This window comes from Ascaphus truei, chromosome 2 (genome assembly GCF_040206685.1).
Source record: "Ascaphus truei isolate aAscTru1 chromosome 2, aAscTru1.hap1, whole genome shotgun sequence".
Lineage (NCBI taxonomy): Eukaryota > Metazoa > Chordata > Amphibia > Anura > Ascaphidae > Ascaphus > Ascaphus truei.
In genome coordinates, this window is record NC_134484.1 from 89144909 (window position 1) to 89157037 (window position 12129).

Below are 12129 nucleotides of genomic sequence, written 5' to 3' on the forward strand. Positions count from 1 at the left end.
TACCTGGAATATATGCTAATGAGATAAGCAAAGTATATTTAAATGACTCACATCCCACACTTCCTAAAGGGATTTCTATAAGAACTATATTGACAAGTCTGATACACCTTGTGCATAATATCAGCCATTGCTAATTTTCCCTCGAGAGCCAAACTGAATATAGTTTAAAACTATTTAACTACAAAAAAGATAAGAAAATACAACTATTCTGATTATGGAAATCAAAAAACTTTCTGATTTACTTAAATTTAATGGAGGAGCTCAAATTAGAGGAACGATTTATCAGAAAAAATGCCACTCCAATACCTTCTTGATGTGATATTTAAAATGCATCAACTGAAATGACAACAAATTTACGGTTATCATAGAGCAGTTATGTTTAGTCCTTCTATTGTAGTAGGCCATATTTGAAATCTATGACCAATCTGAGAACTGCAATCATTTATGGCTGGGCTTCCAAGAAAAATCTTGACTGACATATGCGACTACATGGCCTATCATTTTTTTCTTATTTTGAAGAGATAATGAATAAGGGTTTTTATTTCATTTTAACAATATGTTACAGTGACATTGTCTGCCTGAACATGAGCTGATTTTCTTCAAAGGAAGTCAAAAATGTGCCAGGGGTCAGGCAGATCACTTGCTGTTTCAGCAAATTGCTACAGAGTTTTAAACCCTTGAGAGAGAAGGTATATACTGAACTGACGACGAGGGAAGCAGCGTAAGCACCCCAGCTCTTAAAGACATTCTATCTATACTACACCAAAGCAATTAACTTTTAGCAAAGTAGAACCGGTCCAAGACTTTGAATAGTTGGCTAAAGATGTTATAGGATTTAAATGACCTTGCAGCACTCCAAGGACAGGGAGTTTACGTGTAATGATTTAGACTGGCGGTCAGAACAAAAAGACAAATCTCAAAGAAGAAAAGATGAATAAGTGCTAATGGGAGAGGGAGGCAATGGAAGATCTCTTACAAAACAAAATGAAGATCAGAAGTAAATTGGCAAACATGCTTTGTGATTAGATGAAATCCACAAGAAGGATACTTGTACATTTTTCAAGAATGCTTCAACTAAGCTAAGGGGATTCTAATGTAGTCTGAACACATTTAAAAAAAAAAAAAAAGAAGCCATTATAATTGTGTATTTATTTTTTATTTTATTTTTTGGAAAGGTGAAAATGTGGGTTATTCATTAAAATGCAACAGCACTGATTGGATTCCTAGGAACCTGTATTGTGTATGCACTTCCCAGCAAATGTTGTACTGCTCTAATTAGTGCTATTATTTTTATATCATTTCTGGCAACTTTTGATCTAATAAACCTGTTTTTCTTTAGATATTTCACAAATTCTACAGTGTAACCTTGTCAATGTGTAGAACCAGAGCATCAATGGCTTACGCATAGCAATAGAAAAAAAAAACAAGAAGAAACCTAGCTTCCTACAGGAGACCTATTTTGAGTGACAGCCAACAACCCTGCTTTTTCTGCAGCAAATTTAACTTGGCCCTAAAAGATGAGTCTATGGACCAACGATTAGGCAGTCTAGGGGAATAAAAGTTCTGGTTATAGTAGTTGGCTTTTAAAAAGACATTGTCCTGAGAAATATACTGTAAGCATCTTGTAAGTAAATGTACTCGCTAAAACTGATGTTAATGGTATAAATATACCGCTGGCCAGCTGATGAATACTGTAGTTGGTATTATACTAAGCTGCGCTATCGTGCATGCAACGGCGACGAAGCGACAGTGCTACCAGAAATCTGGTAGTCACTGATATTTTATTTTTCGGAATCGGTCTCCCTTTGCGGCCAATCGGGAGCTTCTCCGTGCCCCTGCCCTCCCCTTTTATGACGTCATCCAGCGACGTCGCCTAACTCACTCACGTAAGCAGCAACGTATCATATCCACATGTCAGCCCTATTAGGGACATTTTTTAAATATATGAACAGGCAAGGAAACCAGCTCATTCTTAGGCCGAGCTTATAGTGGAGGAGTTGCCGTGTGCACCAAGCACAAATCAGTTATCCAAGTGCCTGCGCGACTGCAGGCGAAAAGTCACGTTGACGCGGCAGCGTTTGAGACAAAATGTTTTGTCTTCTCAGGCGACTGCCGCGTGACATCAGTGTCACGTGAGCTGGTTCAGCCAATGAGGGGCGAACCAGCTTTGTGACGGCATCCACCACGCCTCCTCATCACCTCCAGCACTATGAGCAGGGATCGCTTGTGCTGCAGCCCGCACGGCAAGGTAGGAGCACAACTCTCGCTAGCAAGCGGAGTGCATTATCTGTGCCTTAGAAGATGTATCGCAGACGAGTACTTGTGCCATGTCTGAAAGCCAGATGATATCCAATGAGAAGCCACATGGAAAAATATACTGCTTATGTAACAATGTCAAATCATCCCGTTAATTCTTGGTCTATATCAGCGGTGCGCAAACTCGGGGGAGCGTCCCCAGGAGGGCAGGAGAATTTCATGGGGGGGCGCGGACGGTTAGATGCCCCGCGCTCTTCCCCATTGCAATTTAAATTAAATGCCAGGGGAGGCGTGAGGCCTCTGTAACTCACTTGCCTGCTGCAAGCCGGGTCTTCAGCGACGCGGTCGGGGCCATGGCAACAAATGATGTGGTGACGTCACATGATCCACGTCATTGGAGAGGGGGCGTGAATGCTACGGCTCCCTGGCAGGGGGGCGCAGCTCAAGAAGTTTGCGCACCCCTGGTCTATATCCCGATGGCCTTGGCATTATATCCTTCATACCAAGCTTAAATGAGGAACAATAAGAGACGATTTTTGTTAAAACTCCTTCCAATGTTCTTATTGAATCACAGAAAGATACATTACAATCTTAACAGGAATAGTTGTTTTTCGAGCTATTCTATAGACAATTGCAGAAACCTCAGCCGGCTCGATCCAAACAATAAGAATTTTCCTCAGAAAAGAATAGATCTTGAAACATTTATTGTTTACCGAGTACCTTTTTTCTCCTGTTCACTGCTTAGAATTTATATCCTTAATTGCCTCGTGCGCCGAAAAGCAATTAGTGATCCTTTTTGTTCTCATAAATGCTTCACCCAATTTCCTTACTTTCTTTCTAAAGTGGACTTTAAATCAATCAACTTAAATTGATTAAGTTGATTTATCTATAAAATTTAGGTTTGAAGAAAGCAGCTTCTTCCCTGCATTGTCCACTACTTATGGTGACTCCAGATGCTTGACGTCTGAGGAAATTCTTCCCTGCTTGGACTTCTCTTAAGATGATTCTGACCTCTGATAAAACAAGATTTGATGACAAGCTTTCTTATGCCATTTTTTGGTTTCGTTCCCCTAAGGTTTATAGCATAGACTATGTTAAATTATAGGGGAAACAAAAAACATCAACCGATTGAAAAGGGGCTTGCGCAGATACCCATTTCTTGAGAAAGTCATTGCAATTTTTTCACTGCACCCAATCCAGCGCTGGGACCTTCGCAGCCGGCTGCTTCTAGGGCTGCAGCCAGGCAGGGAGCAAGCGTGCTGGCGCTCGTGCACGGTGACGTCACGCTCCCTGCTCGGCCGGGAGATTTGTGGCCGGCTAGGTGCGCGCGCGGGGGGCGTCGGATGGGCGCGGCCATGACGTCACGGAGCTGGTTTGCCCTCATTGGGTGAACCGATCACGTAACGCGCCAGCGAGAGGCAAATTCCATTTTGCTTGCTTCAGCAAGCAGCTAAGCGCCGAGCATGCGCAGGCACTCTGTCCTGGAACAGGATTACACATTTTCTGTCTCCCTTTGCAGTTTTGACTATTCCTGTCTCCCTTGTTTGGCTGCATGATTTTCTCCTGTTCCAGCAGCTAGCTGCATGTGTAAAGGCAACATTATTGCTACATATGTCCCTTACACAGCCTTAGTTGGTTGTCCTGGCAACCTTCCTATCACCTTAGTAGGAAAGGTGGTTTAGTCCAGCTTGCTCCCCTGCCTTTATAGCAGTTACTTTGGTCCTTGGACCCTTCCTGCCAGCCACAGGAACATGTGCTTTTAGATCTAACTAGCTGACTTAGTGAGTACATGCTTCCTCCATTACACCCCTGCAAGGCCATCCTTTTTTACTGTCCCCCCATAACAGAGCACCTTCACACCATTACCATCTGCAAGTACCCTTTATATTTGTTTTTGACTCCCCCATTAAAGTTGAAGAAAATAAAAGGACTCTGTGTGCTCTCAAAAGGGCATGAGTTAAACCACTGGACTCACTCACATCCCACATGTGATTCTGGTTCCAGAAGACACTCGCTCACGCTGGCCACACACATTGCTGCAATGTGTTTCATCACGGCCAGCGTGAGCGCCCGCTCAGCGTCACCCTGGCTGCAGCCTAGGAGAAGATACGTTTTAGCGGTTGGGGCAGGGGTGAGCAAATTTTTTATGCCGAGCCCCCCTTTTTAACCCTGAAATTTCTCGGGCCCCCATGCCTGATGTAATCAAAATCACATTAAAAAAACCTTTATTAAACGGTATACAATGTAAATACAAATATTTCTAAGGCCGCGCATATAGTGCCCGCGACGACGACGCTAGCGAAAGTTGTATTCTGCTTTGCAGCGGCGGCATGAGCAACTCGGCCATTGATTACTATAAGCGCACGCGGCGGCAGCGACAGCGACAAAGCATTTGTTTTCGGGCAACGTCGCGTCGCCGGCACTATAAGCGCAGCCTAAATACTTACATACTTCAACAGCTCGCTCTTGCAAAATTAGGCTGCGTCCACGCTGCCGCTGAGAGCGTGGCATCACCAACTCTCCAAGCATGAGCACAGGGTCTCCTGCATAATTTTTCAAGCACGAGCGGGGAAGTGTTTACACTTTTTTTTATTATTTCTGTACATTCATAGTATGATTGATATTGTGGCAGCCTACCCTTTCACTTGCAGAGGATCGCAGCGAAGCAGGTTGCCAGCGGAGGAGAGCTGGAACACAGCGCTATTGTAGGTCAGACACTGGAAGCATGGGCATTTGACATCACAGCGCTGGGGGTGCTCCTCCCCCCTACCTCCGTGGCCGCCACCTGCACTATTCTGTTTGGCAGCCCGCGCGCACACATCTTTTTTGCCTGCGCACCCAGGTTTTGCCGCAAGTGCCCCACCTAAATAATCTTGCGTCCGGGGCGCCCCCCCTCAGTTTGTACACCGCTGCATTCAATCACAACACCCACACACACAACCAACACTCAATCACAACCAACACACACAGACAGACAGACAACCAACAGGCACAGCACACACACACACACACACACAACACCCACTCAATCACAACCAGCACAGCACACACTCAATCACAATACACACACAGTCACAACACACACAACCAACACTCACATAATCACAACACCCACACAGACAGACAACCAACAGGCACAGCACACACACACACACACCACACTCAATCACAACACACACACACACCACACACTCAATCACAACCAACACACACACACTGCAGTCCCTATACACACACACACATATATATACACACACACATATACACACACACATATATATACACACACATATATATATATATATATATACACACACATATATACATACACACAAATATAAATGTTTATATACACACACACATATATACACACACACCCACACACACCCACCCCTGGTAGTAACTAAGCCTGCTAAAGTCCCCCCATGTGCTGCTGAAAACGGACGGGTAACAGACAGGAGGAGGAGGGCTTGTCTGTGTGCAGGGAAGGCCCCGCAGCAAGGCCCCGCCCCCTCTGCAGGCAGACACAGCAGAGAAGCAGCCTCAGCACGGAGCTTCTGGCTACCCGTGCACAGCTCTGCCCGCCCCCAGGTTTCCCCACACACAGCCTTCGCCCCCCCTACATAATCTTGCGCCCCCCAGTTTGCGCACCGCTGGGTTAGGGTATTGAGTTTGTTTTAGTGGTTAGGGCATAGGGTTAACTTTAGGGATTTTAGCAATTAGGGTAGGGGGTTTCAGTAGTTAGAGTACGGGGTTATAGGGTAAGGGTTAAGCTTAGGCACTTATCCTAACGGCAAAGCGGCGACAGGTCCCAACGGCGGGGTGAGTATTAGGATGAAGCGCCGTCTGTCATTTGGTCGCAGTGAAACGGCCACGACTAAATGTCCTAGACCCAAGGTGGGCAACCCTGTCTCCAATCACCACAAGTGGCGAATTGGCCATGAAAGTGTGGCGAATTTGAGTTTGCCAGCTCCCACAGTAAAATAAACTTTTTCTTGGTGGCGAGTGCTGGTCATTGACGCAACATAGCCATCCAATACTCCCCTCTGCCTTCTGTTGGAGTCTAGACCCGACCTTGAACTGTTATTTTTTCCGGGAGCTAAAATTTGTAGTGACGCAAGTAAACGAAAAGCATGGTGTGGCGATTTTAACTTCTCATTCGCCACACCTGTGGCTACATTGAAAAATAGGTTGCACACCTCTGTCCTAGACCATATAGCCAAAGTATAGAACTTGGCCACTCCTGTCAATTTCAGCATTCTCTGTACATCAATTTCAGAATGTACCAGCATCAGAGACACCCAGCCACACAAAGTGCACCGAGTACCAAAAGGATCCCAGTACAGGATCTGCTACTGAGCAGAGTAGATGACACCCCAATATCTTCCCCTGACAGGCACCGATAAGTGTACATCCAGACTAGAATACAATGCAGGTCCTGCTGCATTATCACAACAACATGGATCTCAGCCAGTTAGCTAATATTACATCACTCTCAGGATGTTGATGTAAATTTCGCAGTGAATCGCCTGAAAACGGGGTTAAGTAAATTTGTAAAGCAACGTCTTGTTAATTTACAGCCAGCAAAAAAAATTGCAGTTACAGTACATACACCGCAATGATAACGCTCCTTTGCAGCAAGCCTGTTCTCAGCACTTCTCCCAATGTGACTGCTAGCAAGAGCAGTGTTATGGTGTCCCACAGCAAAAGCACAAAGCTCATGCCAAAAGGAAAAGACCTTCTCTTTCCAAGATACAGCAAGAAAGATTGCTTTGCCTGACCGGGAGTTACCCTTTCGATGTTGGCAAAGCAGGAGATCTTGTTTTATCTTCCGTCACAAGCAGCAACCCTTATAATACTGTACTGCTACATAAGAAGTTCTCAAGGTCTATGAACGGACATAAGTTCAGTACTAAATTCATTTTTAAAGATGCAATAGTTAATTAAGTTTGCTTTCGTGATTTACCATCCTGAATTTCAAATCATTAACCCAACATGGCTGTTAAATTACTAATGGTATTTTAATAGTAACAGTGTTGTCTTTGCTTGGTACAAATCCCAATGTTTCCCCTTGTCTCTCAATGGTTTGGTTTCATTAGGGCAGGGATTTATTGTACCTGCAGAGTTCTATGCAAGAAGAATATATTATCGGTACATAGCAGTGAAAATAAATGGTCAGATACAAATCTGTTTGCAAATGAAGCTAAGCACAAACAACTTTCTTCATACAAAACATAGAATGCTGTTCCTATATTTGCACAAACTCCAAAGTTGGTTCAGTTGTTTTGTCAGTTTTTATTTTGTCTTTAAAAAGGTAGTTCTTGTAAGAAGATACTGTCTAGTGTGATATTACACTGTAAAAGTTAGCATTATTTAGTAAATAGTAAAACGCTATTTGCTCTGGTCTCAGGTTAAACAAGCAAAGAAATAACTATTTGTGTGTGCCAACTTTTAAATTGATCACAGAAATATTTTCCATATGTTTCACATTCGCATAGCGTTATCAGTATAGGCATAATAACAATGTCACATTAAACATCTCTGACTTGTGGTGAGATTAAACTATGCTTTACGTTGAATGCCTAACAATCTCAATGAACCAAGAAACTACACTAAAGTGATCATTTACTCTAGGTTTTTCTTGCTCAGTGAGCAGTTTTTAAGATAGTGAATGCCATAATTTAGTAGTTCTCATCTTTCGCAGTAAATCATAAATAACACTATCAGTAATACGAACTTACCAAAATAGGTTGAGTATTTATCATGATGACTTTACACAGCTTCAGAATTATATTGGGTTATGGTTGTTAATGTTAATAGTGACAGAGCTGAAATGTCTTGTTTCCTAAACTTTATTTTACTATTACAATTTTTGTAAAACTTGTTTCCAGAGTCAACTAATGAAAGCATTGATACTATAAAGAGATTTGCAGAACCAGAAGGTATCGAAGCCTGCGTCCATATTGGAACGCGCTAGCTTCCGCGCTTCCACCTCCTCCTGGCGTCACGCTTCAAATACAAACTTGTTTGTATTGCGAAACGCCGCTCTCCTTGTAGTGCATGTGCACGCGCCAGCGCCCGCCCACTATGCATTGGCGTCCTTGTGTTTGTTTCGTTCGCGCAGGATCCTGCACTATGGACAAAGCCTTAGTAAATATGGGCCAATATATCTGGTACTACAGTTTATAACATGGTAAAACCTGGGTGGAAAGAATAAGTAACTTTAGAATCTGTCTCAACATAAATAATTCATTATAAAACAATCAAAATTAGTTATGGCATATAAATCCTTCTATGCCATAAGGCACCTTTCTGTCCATTGATATCAATGAGCCTTACAGTGGTTCTGTCACTCTGAGGTGTTTTATGGAATAACACCCCTTAGTAAATATGGGCCACAATCTTCGGGCACCAATGCAGTTTCCGCACCATCTTGAAACTGAGTAAATCCGCGGCTTTACACAATCTCAATGGAACTGGACACCTTTGCTATTTTGTGTTTCGAATTCCTGGGGAAGTGATCCAGGGCCATGTGACTACTCTAAGGCTGCGCTTATAGTGCAGGCGCATCAAAACAAATGCATTGCCGCCATCACGTGCGCTTATAGTAAGCGCGACGCGACGGCTTGGTCGCGATCACTGAAAGTCATCTCGATTTGATTTTTCAAGCGACCGCAGCTTGACGTCACCGTCGCCAGCACGATAAGCGTAGCCTAAGCAATCACACGGTTCTGGGGTCAGAATATCTACTTGGCAAGGGGTAATACCAGTCAGAGTATGCCATTAGAATGACATTGTTACTAATAAACGCATTTTAAGAGCATCTCCCCAAATTTTGCAAGGTTTCAAAGGGGTGCTTCCTATTAAAACTAAAGGGGGGTTGGAGGGAGGGAACTTCCACTTTTAGATATTGGGTCAGAAAATCCCTCTGTGAAATCCCAGAATTCCCTGGTGTCTGTTTCACCTGTGGCTTATAAATGTATGGTTTATGGCACTGACCGCGGGTAGGTTTCCTGGGCAGTTTGGAGAAATACTGTAGCTTCACGTGAAGTTCAAATGCTGGGGGTTGAGATTATGAGAAAGTCCTACAGTTTTACAAATTTGGGGTATGTGAACGCCTGTGAGAGCCTAGTTAATCCTAGTTTTACAAAATTATTGTATTGCTAATATATATTTTTTAACCTGTACAGCAGGGGTGTGCAAACTTTTTCTGCTACGCCCCCTGCCTGCTCTTCCCCGGTTCTCGCTCCCCTCCACCCCTCTTTCCTTAGAACGGCATCAATTGACGCCGCGGGGCCATGTGACGTCACGTAATTTGACGCTGCTTTGCCATGGATTTGTGTCCCGAAGACGGCTGAATCTCGGTAAATTGAGTTGCAGAGGCCTCTCGTGGTCCCCCAGCATTTAAATGCCCTGGGGAAGCGCGCAGGGCCTCTGCAACCACGCGTCCCCCGTCCCCCCACAAATATCTCACGACCTAGCTGTACAGTACCATTAATCCCAGGTACTGCCGTTTCCTATGATCAGTCCTGGAGCGATCACATGCAGGAAACGCAAGTTCAGGGGGCTGTACGTGGATCAGACTGGCTGCTTCCTCTGAGCAGTCAGCCCAATCTGTACTCTAGAAAATGAGCACGTACCCACGATGTACCAGGTACGTTATAAGGGCACTCTAAGGCCTCGTCCAGGGTGGCGCTAAGTGTGCGCGCTCACGCTGGACACGTTGCGACAATGCATGTGGCCTGCGTGAGCGGGCGGGCTTGCTCGGCGCTCAGCTGCTTGCCGAGCAAGCAAAATTGATTTTACTGCTCGCAAATGAGGGCAAACCAGCTCCGTGACGTCGTGGCCACGCCCCCAGACGCGTGCGCACCTAGCCGGCCAGGAATCGCCCAGCCGAGCAGGGCGCAGCACTGGAGCGCCAGTTTCCACCCGGGATGAGGCCTAGTGCTGCGGCCAGGCAGGGAGCGGGTGCGCTGGCGCTCGTGGGCTGCGCCCAGCTCGGTCAGGCGATTCGTGGCCGGCTAGGTGCGCACGGGGGGCGTGTGGGGGGGCACAGCCAAGACGTCACAGAGCTGGGCGAACCGCTCAAGTGACGCATTAACGAGTGGTAGATTTAAATTTGTTGCTTGCCGCCCATGCTCAGGCGTTTGCTCACGCTGGCCACACACATTGCCGCAATGTTTCATAGTGGCCAGCGTGAGCGCACCCGCCCACTCAGCAACACCCTGGCCTGACCGTGCTCATGCTTGAGAGCGGTGACATCACCAACTCTCTAAGCATGAGCGCCGGGTGTCCTGCCTATTTTGCAAGTGCACACGTGGGGGCAATGGGGGCATGTTGAGCGCTCTTCAAAGTCACTTTTTTGTCTCAAGCTTGGGAGAGCGTGCGTGCCCGCATACGCCGCGTCAGCGGGGACGTGAGTATTAAGATTCCAATAAGTAAAAACGGCAAGTGCCAAGCGCACAGCTCGCTCAGCGCCAGCGGGGACGCAGCCTAAAGGTTAACAGTTTAGCCCATGCCAAATTGGGCATAATTTTTTAATTTTTGCAATTGGATGTTTTGGTTATATTATTCTTGTTGTTTCTGTAGCTGAAGGGTTATGAAACATGATATAGCGCATGTGAAAATTTGACATGAAATAAAGGATTTATACAGGTTCATATTCACTTATGTTTATTAAGTTTTACATGTAGTTTTTAGCATTTGGGTGACATTTTATGTAATATAAGGGAAAATAACATCAAACTGTGGAAATATTTCTACTCTGCAGTTTCTGCCGCATAACCATATGCTTTGTATATATTAGGAATAGTTATTGTGGGACACTGCCAGCACCAAAAACTAATCTTTTGTCACTTGTAGGGTTAAAGAAACAAAAAGACTTTGTATTGTGTACATTTGACCTGATATATGCTATTTCGTTTTAGAAGATGGGATGTGTGCAAGTCTCACAACAAGTGCAAAACTGCTGTATATAGCAAGAAAAGATTTACCAAAGGAAAAATATGTGCAAACTGACGAATATGTGCAAACTGACAAGCAGCCTGCACTTACAGGAGGCGATCTGTTTAATGGGTTACACCAGGCCACTTTCCTATCCATCAGGGAGTTTGTCCTCGTTTTGTACTCAGCAAACTTTCATCAGAGATGCAGAAAAATCATGTTGTTCTGTTTGAGGTAAGAAAATATATAGATTTCACAAAAAGCTCACGCACCTGTTGTGTCACCCCAGGAACCTGCAGGTGTATGTCCTGCCTCCTCATGTAAGTGTGATACACACACCGTGTATATGTCAGTATAATATCCACCCCTTGCTCGCTATGTATCCGCCTGCCCCCGTGTGTGTGTGTTGCAGTGCGCGCGCAGACCTGATCACTCACGCGCCGACCTCCTCAGCAGCAGATGCACAACGCGCTGCCTCGCGCTGCACAAAGTGCTCCAGCCACTTGCACTGCCCCCTCCTCCTCACCCTCAGCGGGACGGTTGGTGAAAGGGCGCGAAGGAGAGGAGGTGAAGGCGCGAGGGAGGCAGTGGGCATGATTGCAGTGCGGTGTGAGCAGTATGTACATTGTACACTGATTAGCATCACAAACCCGCTACAGTGCTGGCAATTTCATAACATCATGATCAATGCCCGCCAGGCAATAATCCAGGTTGACACAAGTACATACAAGTGGTGCAAGGACCAAACAGCACCTGCTGTATACATGTATAAACACTATGATGAGAAGGGGTTTCGGAGGATAATAAGGATATTTTCGTGGAAAAAGTACTTATTTTGAAAGTGAGATTATAGTTAAATCTGGAGATTAGTGAGGTTTGAGAAGTTCCGGGGAAATTGTTTAATTCATATACAATACACTGCGTAATATT

At 45.0% G+C, this 12129-nt stretch overlaps 1 protein-coding gene across 4 annotated transcripts in view; it reads right to left on the minus strand.

The window, feature by feature from the left end:
* LOC142482964 (uncharacterized) overlaps positions 1-11595 on the minus strand; it is a 760779-nt gene extending 749184 nt beyond the window's left edge. For all 4 annotated transcript variants that reach the window (XM_075583088.1, XM_075583087.1, XM_075583086.1 and 1 more), the window contains exon 1: positions 11472-11595. The gene's annotated coding sequence lies outside the window, so the exon portion shown is untranslated. The remainder of the gene's footprint in view (positions 1-11471) is intronic.
* Between the last annotated feature and the right edge of the window lie 534 nt (positions 11596-12129).